Genomic DNA, 10,287 nt, shown 5'->3' on the forward strand with positions numbered 1-10,287 from the left:
AGTAGTTTTTTTTTTTTTTTTTTTTGTATATATTAAGTTGTTTCTCATTATGCTAACAGTCACTGAGATAGATTCAATTATCTGACAATTCTCAAGTTGGCAAATAATGATATTATGTCACAGGGGTGCAAAAGGACATGTTGTGCATAACAAATGCCCACGTTAATTTGTACCCAACCAATGTAAACAACAAAAGAAACGTTTTAGTTCTTAACATCAAAAAAAAAAAAAATTGCTACTATCTAACAAATTGCCTAAGGCAAAATTTCTTAGCATTTCTGATAACTGATAAAGGAAATCATATCAAAGAGATGCTTCAGAATTTCCTGTTTAGAATAAAAAGAGGTTCACGTTCAGGTCTCTTCCAGCATGGACCACCTGCTTCTCTTTACCTGCTCTCCCAAGAGTTGGCTATTGATATTCAAATATTAATATTTTCCCATTAAGTTGCTCAAACTAGTTTTCATTAGCTCAAGATCTTCAAGCTATTAAAAATTTCCCCCTTGCCAAACCTATTTTCATGAGCTACTAATGAAAGAGACTGGCTCATCTAGTAACAATCCATCATCATCTCCACCGGCATATTATCTCTTACTTTGGTTCTTATCACTTTCATTGGTTAACAAATTACTTATCACTTTCATTGGTTAACAAATTACCTAGCGATTCATTGACAATTCAATTCACCTATTGTATCTACTAATGTGCACCCTGTGCAAAGCACGGCCCCCTATTTTTTTAAGCACTGCATTTTGAACTTACCTTCCTCTAAGTTTTAATACATTTTATTTAATTATTGTATGCTTAAATTTAGCAATTACATCTACTCCTCTATACTTAAAAAATGATCTAAGTTTTAATACATTTGATTTAGAAATCATATCTACTCCTCTATACTTAAAAAAGGATCCAAATTTTAATACATTTGATTTGCTTTACTGTTTATGATACAGTAAAAACTATAGCATAAATAATAACTTTGAGTATGGATCTGATTTACTGTTTATGCTACAGTAAATATTGTAGCATAAATAGTAACTTCGGGGGGCAGAGAACCAATTTTGGTTTGGTTTATTGTTTACACATTTGATTTAGAAATCATATCTACTCCTTTATACTTGAAGAATGATCCAAGTTTTAATCCATTTGATTTACTTTACTATTTATGATACAATAATACTGTGGTAGAGTAAATACTGTAGCATGAGCAGTAATTTCGAGGAGAAACAGTTTTGGTTACTGTTTATGATACAACATTTATTGTAGTATAAACAGTATTTTTTGGATTCTCCTTTGAGTATAGACGGGTAGATTTAGGTTTACTATTATACTTCTAAATTAGAAATTTTCCGAGTTCCTACAATTTTTCCATGAACTTGCTATGTTGATTGGCTCATACATAGCCCGGGCCCTGATCATTTTGACTTTGGTGTATCCATTGTTGGAGAATTGCCTGGTATGATATATAGAGGTGGTTTTGCAATATTAGTCCCTCAAACCTTTAGTATTTCGATATTAGTTCCCCAAATCATTGTAATTGCTACTAGGTCCGCCAGACCATCTATATATGTTGAAATTAGTACCTCCACTTGACCAGGCTACATATCTCTTAGCCATGATTGGGTTTACCCTAACTACGGATGGATAATTACCTTATCACCCACCTTAAAATTCCATCTCTCCCTCACTTTTCCAATTCCAATCCAGCTCCTCAACACAACTTCTCTTGCTCTACACCACAACTAATCCCATGATAGTATCAACAAGCCCATGCGCACAATTCAAAAGTGAGCATTGGTCAACCCAAACATGACTCATCCCAAGATCGAAACCCCATCTGCCATCATCCACCACCCATAATACGACAGCGAGCTTCTCGCCATCACATTCCCCCTCAACTTACAATCATGAATATGCAACCCATGTATTATAATGTTGCTAACGAATTGTATTGTAATGCAAGCTCCATTAACAATATGGATACTGACTCCTCTTCCATTAATGGTTCTAAAATTGTTCACGATGAGTTCTTGTTTGAGGGCAATGACCACATCGCGCTTGAAGATGATCCAGAGGGGTTCCTCTTAGATGACAACTTCGCGGAGAGTGTGGGGTTTGGGGTTAACGGGATGGTAACAACGTACGGATATTGGGTGAGAAAGGCATTGGGTGAGAGGACTGTTGGAAAAGAAAATCAGTGTATATGGTTTGGATTTTAATTAAACAGGTTTTGGGTTTGGGGGTTTTAACGGGTATTCAGGTACAAGTTAAAGGATTGTGGATTTGGGTAAATAACGGAGGGGTATGACCATCCAAGCAACACAAAAGTCAAACAAAACGAAATATTCTCTCACTGTTTTAAGACCAAATAGCTAAGGGGAGTAATTTCAACATATTTAGATGATTTGGAGGACATACTAGCAATAACAATGATTTAGGGGACTCAGGTCAAAAAAACCCAACGAAGGTGCTTTTCCTCCAAACTTCCTTTAGTTCTCTGTCATTGTATTTCGCTACATCCTGGCCACTCTAAATCACATAAGTGATTGAACATGCTACAATTTGCCCCCATCAAGAAATGGTACTTTGCAATTCAAGAAGGATATGAGAAATTTTTTCTAGTTTAAGTCTAAAAAAGTAAAACATCTAAAATCACTTTTCATATATGCTTAAAAATACTTGGATATACATTTCAAAAATAAAAACTTAGTTATCATGAATATAAAAGTAGAAGAGAATGCTAGCTGCTCATTAAAATGTATTACATATATACTTCATCTTGCAAGAGTGTTTGCACTATTATATTATATTATACTATATGCTAATGTTATTGGAGATGAATAGTATTTGGCCCAATTCATCTCCAATAACTTAATATTTAATGTGTGTAGCGTCATGGACATAAAAAAGGCACCTAGCCTAGCTGCATGGATTTTTCTTTGTTTGTGACAGGTCATGGGTTCAACTCTCCTAATGTTCAGAACTTGAATTTTTTCCCCTCTGCAAACCAAAAATTTTACTCTATTTACTTTTTAAAACCCATTCACTTCAAAAAATAAAGTTTTTTATCTATAAACCCAAAGTTTTTATCTCATTTATTGTTCAACCCACTCACTTCTAAAGTCACTCTTTGAATGAAAGAAAATTCCATCCAAAGTTTCTATACCACATATTTGTAAACTTGCCTACTTCCCAAAGTTTTCACCCCTAGATATTTATACTTACGCACTTTTCAACAGATTTTTGCCAAATTAACCCAAAGCTTTACCCCCATCTATTTTTAAACTCACCCACTTCAAAAATCAACTTTAGACCCAAAAGCTTCACGGAATTACTTTTAAACTCATCTTGTATTTTAATAGTTTAATATACAGTGAGAGCTTCTATATGGTGCAAGTAGTTGTGCTTTGCTAAAATTTTGCTATATTTTTTATGGCTACATATCCAGAATGTTTTTAAGCCAAATATTTTACCTTTTTTATTTGCAGTCACGGGATCATAAAATGAGCTTTTTGCCTACAAACCTAAAGTTGTATTCTCATTAATTTTTAAACCTACTCGTCGAAAAGCTTTTTGCCTATGAACCCAAGGTTTTAACCTAAGTTGCATAGGAATGGGTACGGGTACCAGACATGGTAAATTTGTTAAATATAGGGTATGGACATATGAATACAAACATGTGTGATGTGTGTGTGTATAGAGAGAGTAAAGCTCCTATAAACTTAAGTAGATAGAAGCTTGTTATCCACCAACTTTTTTAACAATTGATTTCACTTTGAGATTTCTTCTAGCATGTGATATAAATCAAAGCAAATATCTCAAAGATACCCTTCATGTGTAGCACGAATCTTAAAGCAAAATCAAAGGATAAAAAAGTTAGTGGACAACTGGTGCAGAGAATTTCCTGCGTTGGTCCCACGTGGTATCATTTTGTTCTTTGCGCTTTTATGGTGTTTTAAAAAGAGAGTTTATAATAGTTTGTGTAAAACTAAAAATGATTTACTCGTAAAAACTGTTCTTTTAAGTGTCTCTTCCCCAATCTGTGCGATTGTGAGCCCCAAAGCTTGAGCCCATCCTCTCCTAATCTCCCTTCACATTTCTTATTCGAAATCAATTAAAAATAAAAATCCTCAATAGTATCAAATGAACTAAACATGTTCTATCATCGAAGGACATAATTGAATCCAAGTTTTGGTTGATTGGTTCCCTTGTATGATGAAGTTGTAGTTTAATTGTGAAAACCCCTATACGTACACGTTCTCTTAACAGAATACGAGATGATGAAGAAGGAAGCAATTAAATTGTTCTTCTTGATGAGATGTAGAATAGAGGGCAATAGTCAAGAAATTCATCGCCAATCGGTTGTTTTTTTATGGTTTTGAAGAAAATGAATTGAAGAGATCGAAAATGGTTTATGAGCACATATATTGACGATTTTGATTTATTAACCAAAGGGGAATGTTTATGAGCACATGTCGAAGAAAATATACTAGCAATCCATTAACAACTAAAAGCTATAGGGCAACATAGTTTTTGGTTCATTTGATTTTGTGTAAAATCGATTCAAGGATACACTCAGTTCTTGCCACAAATGTCCATGACGATGTGCAAAGCTTCAATGATTTAATCCTGAATGGTTAAAACTTATTGGGCGAGATGGCTTTTGGTGTGATTGGGTTCAATTGCGATTTGGGACGAGGACGACGAAGGAAGAAGAGATGCTTGATTGTGGAAACATTTACACATAAACCCTCCTTTTCTTTAACATAGCATATAATTTGCAACTATTTTCAACTATTTCCTTTAAAAATCTAAAATGATTACAACAAATGATAGACTGCCACATGGCGCTAGCGCAAGAAATTTCATGCGCTGGCAACTCACCTCTCGTTTTCTCTCACACACGCACACGCACACGCGCACGCGCACACACACGCACACGCACACGCGCACGCACACACGCCACGCACGAACACACGCGCACACGCACATGCACGCACACGCACACACACAGCACATGCACACGCGCATGCGCACACACGCACGCGCGCGCGTATATGTAGACATTACTATTTACATGAGATCATTATTATTTTTTAATTCATGATCTGTTAAAATTAAATTTCCTGTCATATTTTTATATTTTTTTTATTATGTTAATTATTATAAAATAGAAGGCGGTCATTTTTAACCCAGACACTCAAATAACTTTTTAAATCATATTCTTCAACATGGATATGGGCTGAAATTAGGGTTGAGCGAAGTACGGCTTGAACCGACAAAACCGACAAAAACGCCTGATTTTAAGCAGTTCAAATCGGTTTTACAAATTGATTCGGTTTGGATCGGGTGAGGTCCGACGCTTCTCCAGCATCTAGCTCCCTTCCTCCTCCTCCAGTGCTCCTCCAAGTTTGTGGCTCAACCCTTCTCTACAAATCCTCCTCCCCCGCCGATTTCAAAGCCCACGGTCCCATTCTCTTATTCCATACCCTGAGAAGTGAAGACACACTGACCTCGCTTCTATTCCTCATCCAGCATCTTAGCATCTTAGACAGTGAGCTTTTTCCCCTAATTTCTAGAATTTCATGTTTACAATCTAGGGTTTCTTTAGGAGTTTTAATTTTATGTTTGATTTTGGTAATTGGTACAAGTTTGGCTTTCTCATCAAGATAAATTATTCAATTGTGATTCTAATTTAGGGGTTTTCGAAGGAATATTAATCAAGATAACAAATTTTATTATTAGTTTAAGCAATTTTGGGTTTATGTTTTATTAGATAAGTTTGAATTAGTAGCAAATAACAAAGTTTAAATTTTTTAATAAAGAAGTTAACTTACTTACATATCATCAATAAATAATAATCAAAATTATCCATAGTGCACAAAGCTTGTAGAATATGAGGAAAAAGGAGTTCACAATTTTCTATTCGTCTAAACTTAAAAAATTGTTCAATAACTTGTTTTGCAGTAAGTCATGATGTCTGAAGCTAGGTTTACTTAGATTTACTTATACTTTTTATGGGTAGCCACTTTAATACCTACTTTGTCAGATTGCTAGAAGTCTGGTGATAAATAATTTATTGTAGTGATATTGTTCAATAGCTAGATTTGACCTATTATTTCTTTAAAATAGAATTATCAAATTATTGTATTGGTGCATGTACCTACTTAATAAATTTATTTATTTATTTATTTATTATCAGTGAGTTGTGACATGAGGCTTTATTTTAAAAAAGCGACTCATTGCCCTAGCCCTTCATCATCTCAGTCTCTACAAGAGCCATCACATACTCAAGATTCCCTTACAATAGTTAACTTGAATGCTCATTCAGCTGACCTGGGGAGCAACCAAAAATTAAAAGTTATCATCCAAATGATCGAATGAAGAAGAGCATATCTTCAAAAAGACTCATGTCAACTTCATAATCATACTTTTCAACAAGTTGAATTTAGGCAAAAGATGCATCGCTTTAATGTGGATTGATTTGATGAATTTCCATATTGTTGGAATATCGTCCAAAAGGAGAAGCCATTTTTTGTTTGTGTTGTTATTTGTTTCAATCTGAAATTAAAAGTCAAAGAGGGGTGAATTCTTTTATTAATTGAGGATGTACAAGTTGGAACAAGAACACCCGATTAGAAGCTCATGTTGAAAAATGTGGTAGTGCGCACAACTTTGCAGTTCAAAAATGTCAAAATTTAATGAAGCGCTCTCAATTTATTCAATCCGCTTTTGATAGGCAAATAAATCAAGCCAATAGTGAGTATAGAATTCGTTTGAATGTATATTGATTGTGTAAGATTCTTGTTAAGATAAGGGTTACTTTTTATAGCCATGATGAGCATGAAGATTCAAGAAATAGGAGAAATTATCTTAAACTTTTATAGTTTTATATAGATAGCAATGAGAAACTGGGTAGTGTTGTATCGTCTAATGCTTCTAGAAATCATCAAATGGTTGCCCCTTCTATTCAAAAAGTTATTGTACATGCTGCTACAAGAGAAACATGCAAGGCTATAATTGTAGAAATTGATGATAGTTACTTTGATATTTTAGTGGATGAATCAGCTGATGCGTCATACAAAAAGCAAATGGTTGTTGCTTTGCGTTATATTGATGAAAGAGGGTTTGTCATGGAGAGATTTACTAGAATTGTTCATGTAAAAGATACTTCAGCTATGTCCCTTAAAGCAGTGTTTGATCCTTTATCTGCAAAGCATGGATTGAGTTTATCAAGAATACATGGACACGGTTATGATGGAGCTAGTAATATGCAAGGGGAGTTTAATGGCTTGAAAACTTTAATTATGAAGAGAGTCTGCATATTGTGTTTGTCGCTTTGCTCATCAATTGCAACTAACACTCATAGTTGTTGCAAAAAATCATTTTGAAGTTAATGATTTTTTGATATGCTTGCTCATTTGTTGAATGTGATTGGAGGTTCTTGTAAATGTCGAGACAAAATTAGAAAGAATCAAGCGGAGCAAATTGCTGAATCATTACAAAATGATGAGCTTGAAATTGGCCAAAGGCTGAATCAAGAAATGGCTCTTAAAAGGCCCAGTGACACTCGTTGGGGTTCTCATTAGGAAATAATATTAAATTTGATAGCTATGTTCTCAACTATTCAAGTACTTGAAGATATTGAATGACATGGTACATGTCAACATCGTCTCTTGGGATTATTAATTTATTAGAAACATTTGATTTTGCTTTTTGCTTACATTTGATGTTCAAAATACTAAGGATCACAAATCAGTTAAATTGGGCATTGTAAAGGAAAGATCAAGATAGTGTAAATGTCATGGCGCTTGTTGAAGTGGCTAAGAAAATATTGCAACAAATGAGACAAAAAGGATGGGATGGGAACATCTCTTGAATGAAGTTCATTTATTTTGTAACAAGCGAGATACTTATTCCAAATATGGAAGATACATATCTTAGAGGGAGACAATGCAAAATTTTACAAGCCACCTATCTACATCGTTATCAAGTTAGCATATTCTATTCCGTGATAGACATGCAACTTTAAGAGCTGAATGGCCATTTTAATGAAGTAAGCCGTGGTTGCTTTTTTGTGTTGCTCGTTTGAGCCCTAATGACTCATTTAATTCTATTAATATGGAGAAATTGCTTAAAATGGTCGAATTCTATCCATGTGAATTTTCTAATGTTAAGATCTTGGCACTTAAGAATCAAATTGATAATTATAATGTTGATGTGCATGGAGATGCAAGGTTTGCTAATCTGAAGGGGTTAGGTGACCTTTAAAAGAAGATGTGGAGACTAAGAAGTATAAAGTGTATCCTTTGGTGTATTTGCTTTTAAAGATGACATTTATTCTACTCGTGGCTACGGCAGCCGTGGAAAGAGCTTGTTCTGCAATGAAGTTGATAAAAAAACTTGTGAGATAAAATGAGTCAAAATTGGCTCAATGATTGCTTAGTGACATATATTGAGAAAGATGTATTCGATATTGTTACTGACTATGCAGTCATGTACTCTTTTCAAAATATGAAATCTCGTTAGGAGAAATTATAAATTTTTTTAATGATTAATTATATAGTAACACCATTTTCTTGAAATCTTGGATCTGCCACTAGGTGAGGTTTTCGTAAGTTGTTATTAACTGAAACCGACCGACTACTTCATACTCTTCATGGACCCACAAATGCACCTACGAGGAGCGTTTTAAATATCGAATATCGGTGAAATATCAAACAACCAAATTCATACTAAATTACGTATATTAGGAGAATATCGAATATGTATAGTAAATATCGGAGTGTAATGTTAGAAGATGTGCAAACATATTGTCCTTAGGTGTTACTGTGTAATCTAAACATACTTAATGAAATGTAAACGTACCAAAATCTAAAACAATATACATTTCAAATCACTAACCAAATGCAGAAACTTACTTAGAGATAAGAGCATACTAGAATCTTGCTAAAAACTTCATAGGAATAAAATTTTTGCTAAAAAGATTAAAGATAGTTTTCACTATTGTAATTTTTTGTAACAAGCTACATAGAAGGATAAATCGGCCAAAATATGGGCCGATATATTGGCCATGTTAGGGATATATTATCCAAAAATTGCCAAATAGCGATAAAGGATATTTGAGACCATATCATGTTGCAGCAAGCCTTTAAAAGGATATATCAGCCGATATATCGGGCATATTTAAAACAATGCTCACGAGAAATCTTGGTTTAGACTTCAATTGTGAGTGCAACAAAGCCCTGACGAGAAGTCTTGTTTCTAAATTATTTTGCGGGCCCATAATGCCCTCATATGATATTGTTTCCAACTTACTGCTAAATGTAAACCAATTAATCTTTTATGAAGAATAAAGCCACTCATCTTCATCTCCAATTCCTCTTCTAGATTTCTCCAAATACTTAAACAAGGCCACCATAACTATTTCTCAACCATATGGTTCCCTCTCTTGTTCTTCAATCATTCATATTTTTTTAATCTCCCATCTATTTTCTATTCATACATTTGCAATGTTAGGAACATATTTGCTTTATTGGTTTCACTATTCATATCCTTTATTGTTGCTTTGTGTTTAGGGGCATTTGACTACTGAAAGAACCGATCGAAACCAAAATAACGTGGTCCAATTCCAATTTGGTTCGATTGAAATCGGTGAAAACTGAGCATTTGCTCACCCTAGCTGAAACAAGCCCAACCTAAACCTAGCCAGCTCCAATAAATATGTATGAAGGTTAGGATATACATCAAAGAAGTGTAAGACAAGTGTATTAAATTGAAAATTGTGTTATATAATATGGATATGAAGGTAGGATATATCATATAATTGAGTAGATGTTTGAATAAATGTAGCCATATATCCAATGAGTGTCCATGAAGTGGGATACGGTACATGTTGAGTATGAGTACGGATTCATGATAGAAGTATCCGGATAACATAGGTTTTAACACTATTTGTTCCTAAACCTAGTCACTTCCAAAATCACTCTTGGACCAATATACTCCACTACATTATTTTTAAATCCATTTCGTATTTCAACGATTTGATATGCAATATAAGTAGTATTTTATTGTAAATTCGCTATAGTTTATTCTAAGTGGCTAAATAGACACTGCATTTTTGAAACAAATATTGTTTAAGCCATTATTTTTTTACTACTTTTCACACTAGTGCCGCAGCATCGCGCGGGTCAATTTTGATCGTTGTTTACTGATTTCTAAGATTAGTCATGGACCAAAGAAATACCTGAATGGTAGTATGCGCAAATATTTTTTGTTTACTTTTCC

General features: G+C 34.1%; 1 protein-coding gene across 1 annotated transcript in view; it reads right to left on the reverse strand.

Moving 5' to 3' along the window:
• The window catches only part of LOC109834340 (putative lipase YOR059C), a 19,012-nt gene that overhangs the window by 534 nt on the left and 8,191 nt on the right, over positions 1-10,287 (reverse strand). The gene's annotated exons all lie outside the window — the stretch shown is intronic.

Source organism: Asparagus officinalis, chromosome 3 (assembly GCF_001876935.1).
Source record: "Asparagus officinalis chromosome 3, Aspof.V1, whole genome shotgun sequence".
Taxonomy (NCBI): Eukaryota; Viridiplantae; Streptophyta; class Magnoliopsida; order Asparagales; family Asparagaceae; genus Asparagus; species Asparagus officinalis.